Source organism: Tinamus guttatus, unplaced genomic scaffold (assembly GCF_059628265.1).
Source record: "Tinamus guttatus ecotype Peru unplaced genomic scaffold, ASM5962826v1 Tinamus_guttatus_pri_ptg000104l, whole genome shotgun sequence".
In the NCBI taxonomy this organism is placed as follows: Eukaryota; Metazoa; Chordata; class Aves; order Tinamiformes; family Tinamidae; genus Tinamus; species Tinamus guttatus.
This window is the reverse complement of record NW_028288638.1, coordinates 1566738-1589106: the sequence shown is the minus strand read 5'-3', so window position 1 is coordinate 1589106 and position 22369 is coordinate 1566738. Positions and strand designations below refer to the sequence as shown.

The window sequence follows — 22369 nt, the reverse complement described above, 5'->3', positions numbered from 1 at the left end:
CTGTATAGGTCCACCAAGATACTGTATTTTATCACTGTCTATGCTGGGACCCTCTAATTTCATTCCAATATCCTTTCCTTTGTCATGATAAGCCTTTAAAATACATCAGAACATGTAGGGACTGCCTCAAAAAAAGGAAGAGGGAAATAAACACAACCCTACTCTTTTTATTTATGTTTATACATAAAAGTCTGTTGTATGCCTATTAGTGTTGTATACATGTTAGTTAATGCAAAAGATAAGGAAAATGTAATCTACTCAGATTAGCATTTCGCCTGTGCAAAGAGCTGTTGTGTGTTTTATGCAAGCTTCCTTTGAGAGCAGAAAGACAGTATCTCTTGCCAACAGAGTGTCTTTTCAACCGCAAAAACAGTTCCAGAAAACATTCTGATTCATATTTTAGGCATATGAAACTTGATATCAACAGTGGTAATATTCAAAGTAATAGGTTATGCTAAAATACTTGAAGAATATTAGTGAAGTTGTGCTTACTTGCAAGGCAGTACAGTAAAGTGTGAAAAAAAGAACAACAGAAAACCCCTCTCAAATGAAAGTTTTGCTCTTCCAACAACATTTCAGACAAATAGTTCTGAAGAATACATATTCAGCAGTGTGATTAAACTCAAAGAGCTTCTTTTAATGAGCGTAATAAGTACGTTAATATAGTAGTTTTAGTAGCATCCCACACAAGAGCAGCCACAACCAGGGCTCGGTGATTTTTCTGAAACAACTAACACATTTATCCATGAGAAAAGGCAGCAGAACTTGGATAAAGGCAGCCAACTCCAGAGGGGAGTAAAGTGCAATGGATCATTACCAACAGTGCCCCACCATTAAGCTAAATCCAGATCAGACCTTGAAAATCACTTCACACCATTTCACACCAATAACCCTTGCACCTGTGTAAGCCCTCACAGAAACCTGATGGGAGGAAATAACGCACACAACTCAAGCAGGGAGACCCAATATCTTAAAGGCTAGTGAATAAAGACACTACATAGCCCAGTACACACAAGTACAACTAACCTGTCAGTTCAGCGTATACAGCAGCAAGCACAATCTTAAATCAAGCTCATGCAGTTTTCAGAAGAACAACATAAAGTCAGCGTCTCCAGCCAGGCAGACAAACTACACCCTTCCCATCGGGAATCCGGTCACAAGGAAGAATGGGAAAAAGGGAACCTCTACCCATGAGTGCACTAAAAACACATGAGTGAACATGGCACCAAGGGGCTTTTCTGGAGTTAAAGTATTATTTTATGAGCAACCATGTCCATTTAAGGAAATAGCTTGTTAAAAAACAAAACCCAACAAAACCTAGTAGCTGAGGCCTTAGTCACCCAACAGGACATCCTTTTGGTAAATCAGGGGTAAGGGAAGGATAGAAAGTCTAAAGTTATTATTGATCCTTTCCCAGCTCTGCTTTTGCAGCCACACTGGTCTTTTACTTTAGCGACTCTGTAATGGAGATGTTATGTTTACGTCTCCTTTTCCATCTTCTCCTTGCTTTCTCTTCCGCCTCCGCCATTCAATTTTGTGTCATGTTCATTTTGTTTGTTTGTATTAGCACGCAGCAAGCAAACGGATCCCACACCGTCAATTAAACTGAAGTCAATTTGGAGAGAAGTACAGAAGGTTAATTAACTGCTAATGATTTTGGCATTTGTTTAGGTTAGTCCTTTAACTTAATTTATTGATGTGACACCATATCAATGTGCCATGATTTATAAAAGACACTTGAAAAGCAAAAAGGTTGGTCATTGAACATCCAGAGTTGCACATTAAGAATATGTAAAGGTATAATAAAAACTATTTTAAAAGTACAATATGACATTATAAACAATAGTTTCACACCTGAAACAATAGATCAGAGGAGAATTGATTTGAGAACCAGTCAAGTGTAGCAAAGCCATGGATTAGTCTCTGCTTTTAACAAAATGTTCATTCTTAAGTACCTAGATATTTGTTTAGAAACTCACCATTGGCCTTCTGATTCTAAAACCCTCTCCGTACGTATTTTGCAGCATGTCCTGATGCATCATTTTTTCATGGCTGAAAGTAACCTTGATAGTTAGGGATAAGCAACATAGATGCAGATTCGAATGAAGGCTGTCATATGTACTTATGACATGTATTACATATGCTACTGCACACCTACTATAATCCAGAAATTTACTTAATGTAAACTTCTCTAAAGGAAAGCAAGGCCAACAAAGAAAAATACATGAGAAGATAAATAAGTACACGATTCTCAACCCCTTTAAGTCATCAGTTAATCTTTCAGTCTTAAGTGCTCTAGCACAGAAGAGTTGGGCCATTCAGAAGCACAAACAAAAATCACAGCAGGAGCCAAGGAAGCCCCTTCTTCTTAAGGAGGCAGAAAGGCCAAGTGGCACGATTTGGATGAAAACGTGAAAAATGGCTTTGAGCAGCAGTTACAATTTTGGACAAAAGCAAGGAGTAATGTCTGTGACTCTTTCACAGAAAAAGAGGTTTTGCTTTTTTCATTTCTTTTTTCAAAACTCTAGAATTAGTATGTGCACCTTCTGCCCACAGAGGACAAAGTTGAGATGATCAGCAGAACAGCAAACAGAGGTGCCATTTTTACTTATTGGGCATTGTTTTGTAATAATATCATCTCTGAAATGACATGCACACAGAGAAATTTAATTTATACCATGCATATACACCAGGCTTTCTTGTCCAGAAGTTCCCAAAGGATTAGCATCGGAACAAATGCAGGATGGAAAAAGGGCTAACAGATCAGCATTTCTTATTCCTTCCTCTTGTTCCCCAAGGCAGCTATCAGCATCTCTCCTTTAAGGATATGTCACCAGAAGAAGAGATGCAGTCTCTCACACCTCAGGCTTCTACCTGTCACTCGGAGCAGCTAAGTGTGCTCCTGTGGGAAGGTGACATCGCGTTACCAATGCAACAGCTGTGCTTGCACAGTCACACAGCTGCAAAGGAAAGTTGTGGGGGCTGCTAAAGCCACATTGCCAGGTCACCCTGAAAACAAGTTTATTATACTTGCTTAGTCCTGTCTTCAAAGCGAAGGCTACAGCCCCTGCATGTTCACTGCTATTTTTGTCTCTTCACTCCCTAACCCCCCTGGACACACTACGTCTGTGTATCTCACGAGCCCCTGCATGCAGATTTTTTTTTTTTTTTGGTATTATCAGGTGAATACATAAAAGTTCAATGGGATTTTGCCTAACCAAGACAATTAGGAACAGCCCAAATGCAGTACTCTCTGGCCATGTAAATGCCAAATGGCTACAAAATTTTATTTGCTCTTCAGTTTATTGGATGTTCTGTAAATTCAAATAATTTAACATATTCATTTCCCTGAGACACATGAGGGTGAAAGGGAACTGCAAAGCTGGAGAACTGCAAAGCCAGTCTTCTCTCTCTTCTGCAACTGGAGCAGCAAGGGGAGGCATATGAAAAGAGAACAGCCTGTTTTTTTTTTTTTTTTTTTTTTTTTTTTTTTTTTAACTCCCAGTCCCTCCCATGCACAAGCACATGAGCCATACCCAGGGAATTTCCTCCTGAAGAGAAATCCTGGGGGTTTTCACACCACTCTTGGACAGCACTGTTGGCTGGCCTCTGAACACGCACCCTTGTGCCCAGCTCCCATGAGACGCTGCAGTAACCAGTTTGAAACCAGAGTGTAACATAGAGGAGGGGGAAATGCTTCACCTGAAGGTTTCAGACACACTGGATGTGCCTTTCCGACCCAGCCACACGCAGCTCTGAGGTGCTATGAGGCAGCAGCAGCCACTCGAGGCCAACAAAAACAGGCAAATACCACAGAAGCTGCAAAATCTTCTTTGTTGCCATTTTGATAATGCTTCTGTTCAAAACCTCTATCTTCCTATTTGCTCCCAGATTATCTTGAAATCCAAAAGGTATTTTTCACTTTCTGCTGCCTCTGCTTCTGCCTTTCTCCCTTGCAGTTATTCCACAGCAGCAGCACTGCTCTCAGAGATGCACTGCTCTCAGAGGAGCAAAGGTTGCGCTTCTCTTCAGCTCCAGGCCAACAGGCAAGATGCTTTCTGGCCTCCCTTTAAAAAACCATGAAAACCTACACCAAAACCCTGCCACACATCCCAAGGAGACATCCTAAAAGCCGTTCGATTTATCTTCTCCGTTAAGAAATGCACAAGCAATACACGGCTTCAGCCACTAGTCAAAGGCGCCTCCTTGCTTGCAGTGCTCCAAAGCACGACAACAAGGCTGGGGGAGAAATGTGTGCCTTAACTTAAAGCTGAAACGCTTAAAAAAAGAAAATAAAAACCTTTTGACGTTATGTGGTAACAGCTGACGGCCCACTGGGTCTGTGGCAGAGCAGTTTATGTAACTGCGACCTCCTGCCACACCACAGGTTCAATCAGCGCTCAGCTCTGCCAGTTGATTTCAAAAGCGCTATCAGACAACCACCATGACTACTTCCCAATTTGTTATCAAGCATTTCTTAAAAGAACACATTCTTTTCCTGATACATAATAGTAACAGCTAGAGTGAGTGTAAAAAGTTTCAGGATGGACTTTGACAGGGAAGCAGAAGCAAGCTGGGATCTGGAAAATAAACAGTCTCCAGAACAGGCTGAGATATCCCTGTTAAACACAGCTTTTTCTTAAAACTGCTCAGCTATCCTAGTCTCTTAGCTGATGAAATTTTCACCTTGCCCCATGTTGTTTTAAAAATTACATTCAACACAAAGCTCACTGCTAATAATTCTTTGGTAGATACTGATCTTCCCTAGCCCACATTAGCAGGGACCACAGCATACAGAAGAGTTCAAATCGCTCTAAATCGCAGCTAATACTTTGTGCGTCAATCTGCTTCTTTTGGCCCAATTGTCAAACTACTTAGCATCTACTCATATGCTTCAACATATTACTCATCTCAATTACTGAATGAGACACAGGCATTCTGCTTAATCCTGCTCCTCTGAATGTCTGACATTAGTACATAGCCCGATTGCCGAGTTTGCTTTCTTATTCTATAACATCAAGGGCAGCTTTTGCATGATGGATTAACCCAGCTTCCTGAATGACACAGATTTTGAGCCGAGCTGAGGGGAGAGGAAAGGACAAACAGAGAGCTGGTACCCTAAACCAAAGAAGCAGCTGCAGGGAAATGGGGCAGCCAGTCCTTCCTATTGCTCGAATTTGAAGAACATGATCTGCAAATCATTTTTATTAGTCCATTTCCATCTGGAAAATTATTTTATGTGGCAAGGCTACTGACATAAAGTCTGGTTAAAAAAAAAAAAAAAAAAATCCTTCTCTGTGGGACCTGCATACAGTCCTCCCTACAGCATGGTCTTGACTTTCTTCAGTTCTTTCCGCTGCAGGAATTCCAAGCACAGATACACAGGGGAATGAAACCACTCAAGATGTCCTAGCAGGTACAACAAGAATACTTAGCAGACAGAAACAAAACAAAACAAACCATTTGAAAAAGCTTCCCACAGGCTATACCTACTTTTACTTCTAAAGGCTGCAGTCATGCCTGAAGTGTCTCCTAATCCACCATGAGAAGTGAGGATGTTTACTGGGTACATTTTTATTTTCAACAGGACTAACTACATGACAGCCAGTAAGACTACTAGCGCTGATATTGACACAACATATATGTGAGTGGATAAAACAAGAGATCCACAGGATTACCAGTATATGCTGATTATATACAGATAACTAAACACTAACTGCCAACACTACTAAGTTAAGCTTCGCATGGCACCTCGAGGTGGAAGGTCTATGGGTGCCTAATAAAGCAGATGCAAATTTGCAGCCTTTTTGCTCCTGCTCCTCTTCAACTGCAGTAAATTCCCCCAAGGCTGTTTTCATTTCAGTCTCTCTTCTGCAGACAGCCTTCTGTTCCTACCATTCAGTCTGTTTTTCTATATCCAAGGACAGGCAGTTTTGAAGATGCAAGCTTTTCCAGAAGTGCGTTCCTTCCATCTCTGGCCCTCTTTTTGTCCCTCAGAATAGAAAACTTGGGGAGGGGGTGAGGAGCTGCATTTAGCAAGAATAAGGCTCTGCAAAGCGAGTTCTCTTTTGGTCCTCAGTACTGTCAGAAAAAAACATCCAAATCCTCAAGGACAGGTATTTCTGTGCACGGAAGTTTCCTTAGAGACAGATGCCAGCTTGAGTAACAGTTTCAATATCTTTTCCTCCTTTCACTGCTGATGTTTTCTAAACTTTATCTTCTTTTTTCCTTCCACTTTCACTTCCACCTACTTTTCTGACAATTTTATACACCCACTATGGCGGTCCCTCAAAAGACATTTAACAAGAAGCCAAGCTCTGGTCTCCTTCAGGATGATACAACCTAGTGGGTCTCACAAATGCTATACACGTGATGCAAAACAATCTCCATGTGCTGGCAAAACCCATATTTGCAAAGCTAACTGCAAGGCGAACCCCGAGAGCTGGCTACTTCTGCCTGCTTTATCTGTTGCGGAAATTAGCCAGAAGAGCAACTGTTCCCATATGCTCCCACACTTCCATTCTGTGCGTAGCTCCAGGTGAGAATCCGCTAGTTTTGTTCACTATGGTGGTGACCCTCAGGCTCCTTCAGAATTAACTCTTTGCTGATAACACTGGAAATATTGTGTATAGAGAAAACGTACTATTCCTAGATGAAATTCTCTTTAGGAATACAACTCAGGCAAAGCAGAGTCCCCCAAGACCACACGCCACCACTTTTCTCTAGATGCTCTGAAAAAAGATGCCTCTAGCACTGCCAAATTTAAACTGTTTTAGCGCTAGGAATTACTGCAACACCATCTGCTTAGGGACAAGGAGCAGCTTTTTGTTCATTCTACCAACATTTCAAATACAGTGGAACATTTCTGACCCAAACTTTTTTTTTTTTTTTTTTTTTTTTTTTTTTTAACATCGACATACAGTGACTAAAGACACCAGAAAAGTCCATTGATAAGATCTGGGGAAAATACAAATAAAATTTAGTTTACAATCATTCCATCCGATCACTTTCGATTAAAAAAATCCAGATCTAATCCTACCAGTAGATACTAAGAAAGAGCCCTGACCTACTCTGAGTATAAACAGTTGCTTTAATTTTTCCAAGCATTCTATTTACATTATGAATATTCATATGTTGTTATAATTAAAGTTTAGTATTTGGCAAAAATTAGGATGCTTAAAATGATGTAATTATTCCTTATATCAGTGCATGTATTACCATTTTGGCACATGACTGAGTAGGATTTACTTACCCATTTAGTGCCTAGCTGAGAAACTCAGGTTCTGTTTCTAGAACCAGAAGGCTCCTTTTTGTGACTGCTGCTGTTGGCTGCTGTGCATGGATTTCCTATGGATGCTGATGTTTCCTAATGTTAGTAATTTTTTTATCCTTACTTTTTATCCCATTCATAAACTGGGGTAACACAGATGCTAATCATTTCCCAGTTCCAGCTGATCACACACATGAGCTAGAAGGGAATGAGGAAGTCACTTTTTTTGCTTCTATTACAAGAATTTGCACAACTGCCTTTTCTCACATGAGAAACATTTTAAACGTACTCCCACCCCGCCCCCGTCTACATTATATCTGCTGCACATCAGTAGAATTGACCGCTTCAGATGATACTACACCTGGGATCCAGATACTATTTGATTTTTATTATTTTATCTCAGATCCATTAGCCTTGCTGCTTGCTGCACAAATGAAACTGGCTGAGTCACTAGCTAGGTTTCTGTTAAATCTGCTCACTCACGGGTTGGTCATGGGCTTTTTGTAAAGCTAGTCGTGAATGAGCTACCAAGCTGTTTAGGACAAGGGTAAGCAGGGAGCGCTGAGCACATTCTGCAGCTCGCCCCATCAACCGATGCACAGGAGCCTCGTTTGGGAAACTCCCACCAGCTTTAATAGACATGCTGTACACAAATGTCCACTCCTCTGCTGAAATATTTAGCCCCCTTAAACCACAGCACCTTAAACCACCTCCCTAAGCCCCAGCACGCACAGAGAACTGAGAATTATTGCACTTGGTAGGATTCCTATTTCCTGCTCCATTTCATGCAGCTGGCCCCCAAAAGGTGATCATGGATAAACAGCTGGAAGTGGTGAACTTTGCAGCTTTCCAGTGTGTGGACTGTACCTCCAAGTCCAAATTCTCAACTTCTCTGGGCACAAAGAATATGATAAATTTATATATGAATGCACACTTTTATATTCTATATATTAAGCATTCACTTCTGAGATGCAATTTCTCTAATTTTAATGATGAACAAGAGGCCCTGTCATTCAGAAATCTAAGCAAATCAGTGCTACAGAAACTGCAACTGTGACAATACAGCTAAATAGAAATGAAGGGAAAAGTGATGTTCTGTTAGGCATTTCATCTGCTAGAATAAGCAGCAAGATTTAGCATAAGTCATTCTTACACCAGTACAATTTTGATATATATGAAATAACTTTTAGTTGATTCCACATATACGTTCCTTTTCAACACATTTTCTTAGCACATATGCAAATTTTTTCTCCCCTCATTCCTTCTTTCCACCTTATCAATTTATTTCAAAAAAACTTCATTAAAGATTTATATTCTGCCATTGTTGTGACAGTCTCAATCTATTGCCTAATAATTGTATCTTATTTATAAGCTAAAGCAGGGTATTTGAAAGGTAGCCTCATTTACACGAACACCCTTCACCCAGCTCTGGCCATGGTCTCTTCTACGCTGCCAAGAAGGAGAAATGGGCACTGGTGTATACTTACACTCCACTCTACATTCGCATTTCACCCTAGGCAGAATGCTATAGATGACTCAGTGAAAGAAAACAAAAGCTGCAGCACCTTCCTCTACTCTCTGTGAGAAAAAGTCAAGATCCAGACAAGTTACTTCTTCATGAGGCCTCCTATGTTCTTGCATCTAAAAGAAACAACTCTCTTGATGGCTTTGATGCAAAAAAAAAAATTGCTAAAGGGTGACTTTGCTAACATTAAGTCACTGAGTCTAAAAAGAACCTTCAACGAAGCACAAATCCACCACCATTCGCCTGACAGTTTCTGTATCACCATATGCATACGAAATCACAGAGAATTTCCTTTTAGGGTTCTGTAATATTCCTCATATTATGTGGTACCTCTCACTGTGTTGACGAGTAGAGGGCTCGATGGCATCAGCAAACACCCATTCTGTGCTCGCTGCTTCATTATGGCCTCATGACTTTCTGGTTTCCACCACCCTCTCCACCAGGAAGGGGTGGAAACATTAAGGGACTTGTTGTCCCCAGTTGTCTTAAAGAAGCAAAACTCCCCCAGGAGCTGCAGTCTTGCTGCTGCACACATATTGACCCATGATACCTGTTCGTCTGGAAGAGCTTTGCCAGTCCAATGCAATCCCTTAGGGATTAAATTTCCTGCTGGAGCTTCCTTGGATAGTTTCAAAACCTAATCTTCAATAAGGGACTATAATCTATTATTATTTTAAGTGGGAAAGCCTCACAGTTGCAGGAGAAGGAAAGCTATCAGCCTTTTTTTGGTTTAGCTGCTGGCAGCAAATTCAGAGTACAAAAAGGCAAAGGTAAATCAGTACAAAACCCTCAGCTCTAGAATTCACTTCTGTCATGGGTCTGTGTTAGACGATCTTCAGAAATCATTCCAATGAGCATCTATTCATTCACTTCCTTAAATGAGATTTACAGTTTGAGGAGGTGGGTTTTTTAAAAAAAAAAAATATGTGAGCTGGAGCTAGTTAGTTTCAAATGACCCACCTTTGGGTTTTGTTATTTAAGGTTTTATACTAGAACCCACAGAGCTTTTTTTGCTGAAAGCAAGAACAACACATCCAGGTGGATACCTTCTCCATCCCGTTCTACAGCTCTACGGTGTCCAGAATTAGCCAAAGCACTATCAGATAGGCTTGCCCCCAGCACACAGATTCTGCCAAATAAAAATGATTTGAAGTATTAGAAGATGCTTAAAATAACTTATAACAGTGCCATCTGAGCTCCCACTGTAGGAATGCATATCCAGCTTTAGTTCATCCACTGAAGCTCAGCACTGCAAATCATAATGAGATATTTCCTGTGCTAGAAATTCAATCCTCCATAGCAATTTTTGTTTGTAGAATTGTTGCAAAAAAAATCAAACTTTCAGAGGTATGGTCAGGGCAATTTTTGCACCTTTTTTTTTTTTTTTTTGTACATGGCTCTCTCATGTTAAGGCAGCCATTTACATAGCAGACAACAATACAGATAATGTACAATAAAATTTGGCAATACCTAAGAGCTTACCTACATTATTGTACTCAATTATATTACTTTGTCCTATCTTCCATTACGGTCTTCTGCTATGGGTTTTCATTATTTCCAGCAACCACCAAATGAAGTCAGAAAACATAACAAAAATCCATGTGTACAAAACCCACAAAGACCAATGAACCACAATTATTAGAAGATCAGTCAGTGCTCTTTTAGATTAAAGAGGTTTTAGAAGGGAGCTTTCCACTCTCTCCCTGGCAAAGAAGCCTTTCTCTTCTAAACAGAACATGCACATAATTGTGAAGGTTTTCACTTGCTATTAGTCAGGCCGTGTGAAGCTTCAGCATAAAGAGAAATGCGTTTTGTTCTACTTTTGCCCTGTGAGCAATGCTCCTTGGTAATTTAAAAGAAAAACAAAAAAGACACAATTCCTTTCCTCTGCCACACTCTATCCACTTGCACTTAACACCCATTGATTTCCATCCTGCCTTTTTAAAGCGATGCCAGCCATCACAGCTCTGTTTCATTTACTTTCATCAATACCAGTCTGCACATGTATCGCATCTCAAAAAAAGAAATGTCTGGTAGTTAACTCTTACAGAGGCCAGTGGGGAGGGAAAACGACAACCATGTAACATTGCTAATTCTCTTGAGTAACAGAACTTTTTAGATCTGGTTTCTGTGGCTGCCAATCACTGTGTTTTGCACAAGGTGGATTCTCTGGTGTCTAATAAACCTAGCAGGCTTATGTTATAGTTTCAGTGAGAAGCTTGGTGAGGAGCCACTGGGAGCATCAGTACCTCTCTTGCAACTAGCTACCTATTTGCCCAAAGTTCACAGAACCTTATCATTTTGGGGAATTCAGTCCCTCTCTCCAATTTGTTTAAACCGGTCAGCAAATTTAAAATACATTTTGGAATACAGCCTTACAATATGATCACATATCCTTTAAGTTACACAACTTGCCACACATTGACAAGCAATACGGAGTCTGTTTTCTGAGTCCTCAGCAGTTAACACCAGCTGGCATGAAGAATTCCAACATCTCTCATAAGTATAAATATACAGCAGCCGTTCTTGCGCAAGGGTGTAGTACCTAGACTAAACTCCAGAACATAAGGGCATCCACTCTGTGGCAAGACAAGCTTCTGCTGTTGGGGCTGTCCGGAGGCCATGAGAACCACCCAATGCTGTTACGCTCCCTTTTTCCCCCTAACAGCAGTGCTGCTGCAGGGGCGACTTCACGAGGACAGCTGCTTTTATTTTCTAGCAAGTTTCCTTCCAATTTCACATGATCAGCTAATGGTATGTTCCACCCCTTTTAGCTTAGAAAACAAAACAAAACAAAACAGAAACAAACAAACCCCCAAACCCTAAACCTGTAAATAATTAGGTTGCTTAACAACTTGCAAAGTTGCTTGATTTTAGTTATTTTGAGCCTGTCCTAGATTGCAGCTTTTTTTTCTTTTTTTAATGCTATAAAGCAGCTTTTCAATGTATTTCCTAGCAACTTTACTTATATTTATTTTTGGCATTGAGCACCTGCTAAGAAAAAAAAATCAAATACACAGATAATTAGTAATTCCAGGTCAGGGAAAACAGTATAATTAAAAGAGCAGCACCATGAAATTCTTGGCTGACATGGGATTTTATCTGTTTTCTTTTTTGTTTGTGGCTTTGATAGTTAGACTATAGAGGCCTCCCATGGCTATAAGCTCCTTAGTATGGGAAATGACTTAGAGCCACTCAAGAAGCCCTTTAGAAAGCTGCTAAACACAAATAAGCACGGATACAATAAGGATCACAGCAGAGCTGTTAGCTCATGCCACGCAGCCACACTGCTGACCTAGGCTGCCTGACAGAAACAAGCAGAACCTCATCCAGAGATTTTGCATGCTTCCATTTAAGTAAAATGCCATTAGGATAGGCTATTCTATTTAGCTGGCATGAAGTAGTTGTACTTAACTTATAAGAAATGACAATGTTTGGATTGTTTGTCGACATATCTCTTGAAGATGAAAAGAAAATGTAGTTGGAAAACATACACTCTATCCATTCAAAATATATCACTTCTTATCACCAGGCTCAGAAAACCATGGACTTTGTAAACCAATAAATTATTTTGCAGGAACTACTGTATTCTTTATTATCATTTATGAAAAAGGGCTTGGACTTTCCAGTGTACACCTACCACTGAGGCATTTATCACCTCTGCAGCAATCTGAGGTGTTATTTTAAGTACCTGCACAAGAGTCAGTGTGCTGGGATAAAAGCAAGTCCACTCACAAGCTGGTGAAGTGGTCCAAGCAGCTGCCAAGAAAACCACAAGTGATTCTTTAATCACAACTCCGGTTCAGGAGGGAACCTGAAAGACACGATGCATCTATTGGCTTACAGCAGTCTTGGAGCACGAGCAGCCCCTCACTCACCAGCCTGTCCTTCACATCCACAGCACTCTTTTCCCATGCAAAATGTCTTCTGTCTATCAGCATCAGACATCTGACATTTTACTGAGTTAGTCTGGGCACAGAAATAACCCCCTGTACATACTTCCCTTCATCACGGAAGTAAGACAGACACAAATGAATAATTATGGTTGCATAAAGAAGCAGTGTATATTGCAGCAAGATAACTAGAAGCCCAATTAGTCTGCTTGTGATTTCCCCATGGAAAATTGTGTATTTTTGGAAGCAAATCTATGCCTTCTTTCCAGAAGCTGTAAGCAGTATCTTGAAGTTAGAATAAAGCAGGCACCTATAGCAATCAACGCCAGTTCTCAGCAGTGACACAGTGATTTTGAAGCTACTAACAAACTGAAAAGCTGACTACATCCCTGATAAGCCCACTCAAATATGAACCTTAAACAGACATCATAGCCGTATCTGCTGTAAGCAGCCCTTGGTAGCTCTGGCGTAATCCCAATTTGTGAGACAATTCCTGGTTAAGTGATCGCAAGGTGTTCCAAGAAGAAGGTTGAAGTAACTGGACATTAACTCTTTTTCGAGCAGAATATGAAGGAAGGAGCTGCGTTCACTCCCCACAGTGTTGCCAGTGCCCCAAAGGCACTTTCCAAGAAGGGCCCTTCTCTCAGAAACGCAGCTGAGCTCCCTGGTAAGGGCAAGCGGGGATGTCAGAAAGGGATGCTCTCAGGAGCCTCTACGTGCCACAGAGATAGCAAGCCAAAAAGAAACTGTGGTGGAAACGCCAAGGAGACGAAAAGTACCAACAAGACCACAGGCCCTGGTTCATCTTTCCTAAGTGATCCCAAAATCTCTGTATAGTAGTGAGAGGGACAAGGCAAGAGGCTACTCAAGAACATAATTCAGATCGGGACTTCAGTGCCAGGATTACAGATCATCTCCTGCACACATCTGCCCTTGGCTTAACCTTGAATAGCTAATGCAGATGTCTCGAAACTTTTCTCAATAAACTGCTACCGAAAAATGGTGTTTTCAAGAACTAAGCAGTACTTCTGTGGCAGTAACGTTTGTCGTCATAACAAATGACCCTTCTGCACCTTAAAAGGGATAGCTGAATATCTCCAAATTACATTAATTACAATATTAAATTGTAAAAGACAAAGGGAATCAAAATTGTATTTCTTCAATCTACACTGTGAAAAAGGCAAGATCAGCAGGAAACAAACAGAAATTTATTTTGCTTTCAAAATACAACAAGGCTAATTTGGGGCAATATCTTTTTATGCACAGTTGAGACATTTTATCCCCCACAGTCTATAATGTGATTGCACAATTAAAAAAAAAATGTACAAAAAGGACTGTGTCACCTCGTATCACAAGTTTGCCACACATGAAAACACTGAACTAGGCACTTAATGTACTATGACTCTCATAATCCCATCTGAGAAAAGATGGAATGTAGCTTTAGAACCAACAGGAAAAAAAAAAAAAAGATTTAGAGATTCACAGCATTCCTCTGAGTCAGTTCAACTTACCAACCAGTGAATCAAAAAGTTCGTGCTTAAAGACATTCCCTTGGCTTCAAGAATGAAGGCTGATGTTCACATTGGGGCTTCTTTCTAAGAACATCTTGTCCTATCTTTTCCAAGCTTCCATCTTACTGCAAAGCCCAATCCTAACATTCTTCAGCCTATTTTCCACTGAATTGCATTTATTAAACCAGCTGCTTCAAGCATAAATAAAACTTCCCCTTTCCCGGAGTATGTGTCACTAGTTCCTAGCACAGAGCTAATCGGCTACCTGAAGAAATAAGCTAGCCCTAACCCTCTTAAGAGGTGATTGAGCCTGCAGCAAACTCAATTCATTTTGGCACCCTATGTCAAGAGCTTCCAGAGCATCCTCTTAGCTCCAAAAGGCAGCATAATGCTAGTGTGATCCTCTGCTATCTGATCCAGGCGTCCCTCCGTTGCTAGTTTTGCACAGTGTTCTGCAAACTGTTAGGTGCTGTTTATTCAAAGTACCTCTAAGCCTCCTTCAGTAACAAGCTCGCCTTCTTTTTAGCTAATTCCCATTATCTGAGCTCCCAGTCATCTGAATATATTTAGTCTCACCCAAGTAGTTTTGATTATCAAGATTCCACTACAGTCTAATTAGTGACATTTTTATTACTAATTTGTCATTCAGACTGTTTCAGTCACATTAAAAATTCCTACGAGCTTCTCTGAAATTGCTGTGCGCTTGCAGTCCTTTTTCTTTCACACAAGATCAACTAAGCATTTTTATTCTGCTGGTTTATTTGGGGACTTTTAAAGAAACACTTCAGAATGTTGTCTCCATAGACCTTTAAGAGCCATGAAGGAGGCAGCCCAGGGCACAGACTATGTAATATTTCCCCTCTTACACACTGCCTCGAGTCCCACTGAGAAAAACATAAATAACCTCCATGCCTTTATGTCCCTCCTGCTTTCTTATAAAGGTATCAGAGCACCTGAGCTCCAGGAGAACATGTAAAAGTCAAAAGAAACGGGAAACCCGCCAAATCCATCCACCTCAGTATCTCCGAGAGGGGCTACTGAAGGAGTTTGACCAATTGCCTCACACTCATGTTGCCATTCACTGGCAATTCAGTAGTAACTCCTAATAGTACTAAATAGTGTTCAGTTTGGGCATTTTAGTCTCCAAGGATTGGCAAGTGTGCACCAGAATAACCAACCAGGATGGCACTGGAACTGGTCAAAATCAGCTCAATTCTAACTGAAACATTTCAATCTCCTCCATCTTAAGTCAAAAGAGACATTAGAACAAATCGCATGAGTATCTCATTCGGTAGCTCTCTGTTTCTCTCTTCATAATATGCCTGGCCTCTTAATCGGATGGAAAACAGGGTTTGCACTCACACAATCTGAATAGGAATACCCTTCTTCCTATTCAGGACCAACTCAGGCAGTTGTTTTCACCACATTCTGACTTCAACAGATAATAGCCACTGTGAGGCTTAGAGCTTAGAGCCCAGGCAGAAGCCCTCCACAACAGTGCATGGTGATGAAGGGAGCAAATTCTTGAGGTCACAATGCAGTTAAAAAATGATATTTAAAATTCAGTATTATGCTTTCTTAAAACCAAAAACTGTACTGGACTTCAGAATACAGCCAAACATCCTTAATGAAGGGTTTCTGAACAATATTTATCTTAAAGGTGTAACCAGTGTGTTTTTATAACTGTTAATTACATAGATAGCTTCTATTATAAATAGTTCTGCAGAAATCCATTAACCAGCTGGTTCTTAGCAAATTAGAATTTATCACTCTTTTACGAGCTACTTAGAAAATGTAACTTTCAGATAAAGTATGTGAAACAGCTGAGGCAGCTGTCCGTATCTGCTTTCCCTTGTAGCATTTCTGGAAGTGGAGGGAGGGAGGGAGGGAATAAAATGTATTAACCCAGTGTATTAACTCAGTATGGTCAGCTTGCTCTATTGGAAATTCCTCACCTCTTTTCATGAGGGAAGATTAACAGTTGTTTAGATTCAAAACAGTCTCCTCAAAGTGTCTTGGTATTATCCATGAGTTTATTGTTTTCCTCCCCATGAATTTACTAACAAGCATTAAGATTCTGCATGAGATGACTGTAACATACTTGGAGGCCAAAATATCAGCATTTATCCACATCTGCAAAGGTCTAACATTAGAGATTTTGACAAGGCAAGTGTGACAGCCTGTACTTCCAGTACATCCAGTAACCATCCTCTGTACATTCTGTGCATAAGCAGAGGATTAATCTTCAAGTGTGTCAATAAAACCCATTTCACAAATCTTACAGCCTAAATAATATCAGTGAACAATGAACAGGAATTCACACTCAGCTGTAACTTTAATAGATTAAATTTTAACAGAAAGTTTGCAGATAAAAAGCTGAGATTGAAAAGTGACACCCGAATTTGGAATTTGTTTTCACATTATTTCGAAGAACAATTACTTAGGTAAAGTGTGAGTGTTGCTTTGGATTTGTCTGGACTTTTTTGTTAAAACCTGAGAGCTGCCAAGCTTGTAGGTCTTACTCTCCTACGCCAAACACCAGCCAGAACACTATGCCAGCTCATCACACAAATCCCATTGTGCTTTAAGGAGACAGGCCTGGAGCCGAGATTTAATGAACTGACAGGAAAGATAGAGAGATGGAAATGACTCCAACACTTCATTGCAGAAATATAGGAAGACTTGGATTATGGATTTTCACTTCTCAACAATGTTTCGCCATCAAGAAGTCAATGAAGATTTATCTACCTTTATTCTCTAAATGTTAATAAATTGCACACAAAAATAAGATGACAACATCAGTGCATGTCGTTGCACAGACATATACAACCTTCACGGCTGCTGAAGGCTTTTGGCCTCTTACCTTATCATAGTCAAAGTGTCCCTGTAAGTCTTGAATATATAAAGTATGACGGACATTACTCCTGAAGAGTTCTCAACAGCCATCATAGACAAATATGAGAGTTCCTCCTTAGAAATACTTGCCTCTTAGCATGATGGCATCTTCCCTCCATCTTTCACTTGTTAATGAGAAAAAAATAAAGTCAAGAAGTATCAGTTATCTGAACATGTATTATTATGCGATTTAGGTAGGATCTTCCAAAACACTGAATGCAATGAAACTTGCCAATTTTAAATGGCATTTGGAGAGAAAACTTCTCCAGATTCCTTTGAAAAAGTAATACTTATCCTTATTATTGTTTCGGTTTATTACTACTTGCATGTTTCTCTCAGTCTGCTCAACTCTGGCACATACTCCTCACAAAGATATGTGCCAACTTCCTCACTCAGCTTCTCTCTTACTTTTAGTGTGGGTGCAAAATGTCTTTTCCAAGCTATGTAAGTCTGCAGGACTACCAATAGCCAGAAATAATTTTCTGAAATAACAGCAATTGTAAGACAAGTAAGTAAGTAATTACTTCTCCATTCTAGCTGATGATATCAGCTAAATAAACTCAGGAACAATTCACTTATTTTATCACTATATTGAGTGAACAGTTTAACATTCGTTGCATTGCTGTATTGGTTGCTAAGAACACATACATTAGAAACTTAGCTGTAGCAATGCTACTTTCTACGGTTTCCCTCAGTGTCTGGAAACATTCAGTGCTTGAAAAACATCACAGATAGTGATTTTAAATGTGCTTATGATTCTGGAAGTGTTTCCCATACAAAAAAAAATGAGGTATCATATGAGAATTAGCAACATCTCTACATCAAGAAAAATTCTTAAACAAACGTTTTGTAGAAATCATCCATGTTTGGACAGAAAGGAAATACTTTTTCTCAGAGACATCAGGGAAGGAGTAAGTGCATTGATGCAATTTTGTCTGTGTCCCACTTTTGCATCCTACTTTTTCCAGCCTCCCTTGGGGAAAGGTCAAAAGCTATTAAATGGTCCTAAAAACAAAACAAAACAAACAAACAAACAAACAAACAAAAAAAAAACACTGCAACTACCAAGAGAGCAGAGACTGGAAGGAGAACTTCTGACTTCCCTGTATGGAGGAAAAGTGTAAAGGGAAAATGTACTCACTTTCCCAAAGCAAGTCTAGAAAACCCTTCAGCCTACATGAGAATCCACAATTCTGGAGAGTTTAGCATGAAGCTCTTAAATTCAGTGCTAACCACTATCTATTAGCATGCAAATTATACTTCTCTCTTCTATTTAAATTGTCTACAATGGTATTGCAATTTCAATAAAAAAAAAAAAAAGGAAAAAAAAGTTCCATACAAGACCCAGTAACTGCATCCTTGACAAAGGCAGCACACAGCATTAAGCCTGAGCTGATGTTACTTCCAACCACCACACTAACTCACGGGAAATAGTGCTAGTCTTCTCTTATAATACCATGTTAGGTAAAGTTACACAAATAAACTAGGAATAATAATAAGATCAGCAGGCTTAAAAATGCCTCCAAGTAATCCCAAACAAAACCTTATATAGCCTCACTTTAGCACTGCGTTCAGTTTGCAAACAATGATTATGGCATTACTGTAAAGCTGGGTATGAATTGCATTCTTACTACAATCAAACGAGGCACAGAAAATCTAAATCAAATTTGTTGCCCAAATGTCTTCAAGATCATTTTCCTTTTATGGTTAGTGGGACAGGTGATCAACTGCATGATGCTGCACAGCCATGATAAAGCAGTGCCCTGGACAATGTGATGCTACTGAGACAGCTGGGACTGAGGTTCAATGTACAGTTACTCCTATTATTTTAAGCAGTTCCAGAAGGGCTCACTAAGACAGCAAACTTGTTAAAAAAAAAAAAAAAAAAAAAAAAAAAAAAAAAGCTAAGACTTGCAGCAAACTTCAACAGATTCTGCACATCTCTAAATTTAATATCTAAATGAGAACAGCAGCAGCACATGCTGGCAATATAAGAGAAGAATCCCTTTTAGCAAAGATTTATAACACTAATAACACTGCAGCTTACCTATTGTCCTGCACTGTTGAAAAAGACACCATATATGTATATTTAAATCGCCAGAGATGAACAGTGAGTTGCAAACAAACTGCGTCAGCCAAATTGATAGTGCATTTATTATTTCTACCTTTTCTTCCACATTTTTGCATAGTCAGTTCTGCTGCCAAAGCATTTCTAGAGGGTGAATACAAAGGATATCTAGCCCTGTAAGCACTGAATGAAATATGACTGATGCACTAAAGCTCACTCAAATCTATAGATCTAAAGAAAAAGCAGTAAAATTAAATGCATGATTTGGAAGTAAGCTTTCCTTTTAAGTACTAACCTGATCCTAAATTCATTCAGGAATGCAAACTTCACATACTGCTCCTAAGAGCATCAGCAACCTTCCTCCCAGATAAAAGGTCATCTTCAGAAGCCTTTTTAATATGTATCTGGGTTTTAGGAAGTTCTGATCAGAGCGCTGCTCTCTGACAAAGATGCACAGGCCTAGGAAAAAGAGGTGGTCAAGGAAAAACACAGCCAAGACGAGTTTTTTTTTTTTTTTAAAAAAAGGATGATAGGTTTGCAGCCCCTGGGGTCTTAACCTTGTTGTCCGTCTGCTGTTGCAGGACAGCAAAGGAAGGTTTCTGAGAGGCTAGTGGGAAAGAGATGGCTTGATCCAGAAGACAGGTAATGCTGAGACCCAATTAAAATGTGGAAGAAAGACAGTAAACTAGCAAAGGAAACATATTTAGGAGACAACCACCTTGGGGGCTGTTTATCTCTCCACACCCAACTTCAGGTACTTACTATCTTTAGAAACTTGTGGAGAGCCAGGACAAAATGCAGATCTTGGGTGCAAGATATCTTTTGGAGATGTTCCTTCTCTTTTTCCACTTACTGTGGATTAGGGTCAGTGTTTCCCTCTAATAAACTAAGAAATTCCAGCTAAACGTCCACAGGTTGTGAAGAGAGTATGTCTTCTGCAAAAACATTATTACAAATATTTATATCAACATCAAAGACAATGTACAGACAAAGTGAAGAGCTAGCATACCTTCATAAATATTCCCAGAAATTAAAATCAGGAATTAAATTATTCTAGTTTCCTTAAATGAAAAAAAAAAAAAGAATTCCTACAGCAATGCTGTGTATACTTGAGTCCATTGCTCGCTCGCACTCACTACTCTCTTTTACTGTGCCCAGTGCTTGTGCTGTATAACTCAAATGAAAGCAGTTTTGTCCACCTTATCCCTGTAACAATCATGACATGCTGATTTGCTGAAACTTAACCTTTATACAGGCTAAATAACCTGTTCTAAATTCACACTGGTTACTCAAATGCAGAACTGGCCCATCCTCAAACTAATTCCAAGTCATTCTGACTAAATTTTACAATGTGAATTCAAGACCACTAATGTTGCCAAATTATGTAGTTTAGGTGTGTTCCGAGACTTTAGATTTAGGACTTCTTCCCAGATTTGCACAGCCATATCAGTTTCATGATTCCTCTTGGAACAAAACAGACACTTAAGAGGGATGGTCTGGTCTCTGCCATCCAGTATAACCTGGATATTGATTAGTCCTACCTTATTTCACCACACAATGACAAAGCTAAATCAACAGTAGGGAGCACAGGAGGCTGGGGGTTTACGTAAAGTGTATGACGGATGCAGTACTACTGAGGTTAAAGGACACACGTACATTCAAAGAACAGCAACGACTTTTGTTACTTGCTCAACAACTCAACCTGCTAGAAGCAGAAAAGCAAGAAAGCCAGACCTTGTGCTCTGAACACAAGTAGCGAGAGTCTGAAGCTCAAAAGAGATGGAATTAAAGAAAAAAAGAAAAAAAAAAAGAAATTCCAAAAAGCTTCTGTGCCGAAATTCCACACTTGGCAGCATCAGATCACTTCTGTGCTCATTTCGCTTACACTGAACTACCATTCACTTTTGTAGTACTGACACATTACCTATGACACCTGACTTAATGGTAAACTTCATTTCTGTGAAAACAGGTGCAGGCCCTCTCTAAAGCAAGATTTTTATGAAAGTGTGAGCCAAATTATTTCAAAGTATTTGAAGAAATATCTACATTAGAAGCCTTTACATCAGGCTCCTAGTCATAAAACTTCCAATAATGGAAGATGAGAGTAAAACACCTGTAATAACTATATGCTACTTCTGAGGTCAGTGGAATAGGTCAGGGAATGTCCTATATTTTTGCCTCGTGTAAATACATGAAATCATTTCAATTTTAATTGAGTTTCATCAACTTACATAAGCAAATCTTAGATATAGTCAAGAGAGGACAAGCCAAAAAAACAAATAAACAAAAGACCCAACCCAACCAATATGCCAGAGCGCTGTAATGGCCAAAAGGCCAACAGATAGACACACAAAAAATCACTATGCCATTTTTTAAATTTAGTGTCACATACTGGTTTTAATATCATGTATATACATACTGCAGTAATGTAACATAACAGCCTGCATGCATAACACAATGCTAAGGAACAGAATGAACAGTGAACACTATGAGTTGCACTGGAAAACTAACTATTGAGCTTGTGGAAGGTAAAGTTTTGCTAAGGAAACATGTAAACCACTGAAATGAGAAAACCAGCTTTCCAACATCCATGTTTGCTTCTAACTGATGTCCTTTCAGCAGAGTGCAAAGAATGCACATTCCAACAATCAAGTAGTTAATAAGCATCTTGATAGTCCCAATTATTACAGAAGAGTTAAATTGTTCGACTGGCTGAGTTGGTCATTATTACAATCATGGTAATAAAGTAATCAAAACATTAAAATTCAAAGGCTGGAAACATAACTAGATTTAGGTAAATTGAAAAGAGAGATCCACTTTTAAAAAGCAATCATCATTTGAAATAAATAAAACCATGAAGGCAAGACTAATAGAAAGGTGTTTGTATCAGTATGAGCTTTTTGTCTGGTTGTTTGTCTGAACTGAAGCAAGTATGGAAGAAGAGAAAAGGAAAGACAACAAAAATTAATCGTTTGACCCAAACGCCACTGCAGCCAGCCAGAAGACATTGTCTTCAATAGCCCCCCAAAACTTTGCACTTCTGCAAGACCTTGCATTTTCAGCCTAGGAATGGATATGAACTAAGCTCTAGCTGCGAAAATAATCCTTTTGCCCTGCAGTGACTCTCAAAGCACATGTTTTTTTTAAACACTTTTCCTTGTGTAGGTTGCGAGACTGAAACTCCATCTATTTCATGAGATTAAGCCC

General features: G+C 39.6%; 1 protein-coding gene across 3 annotated transcripts in view; it reads right to left on the bottom strand.

Moving 5' to 3' along the window:
- The window catches only part of TPK1 (thiamin pyrophosphokinase 1), a 264754-nt gene that overhangs the window by 186963 nt on the left and 55422 nt on the right, over positions 1–22369 (bottom strand). The window lies entirely within an intron of this gene.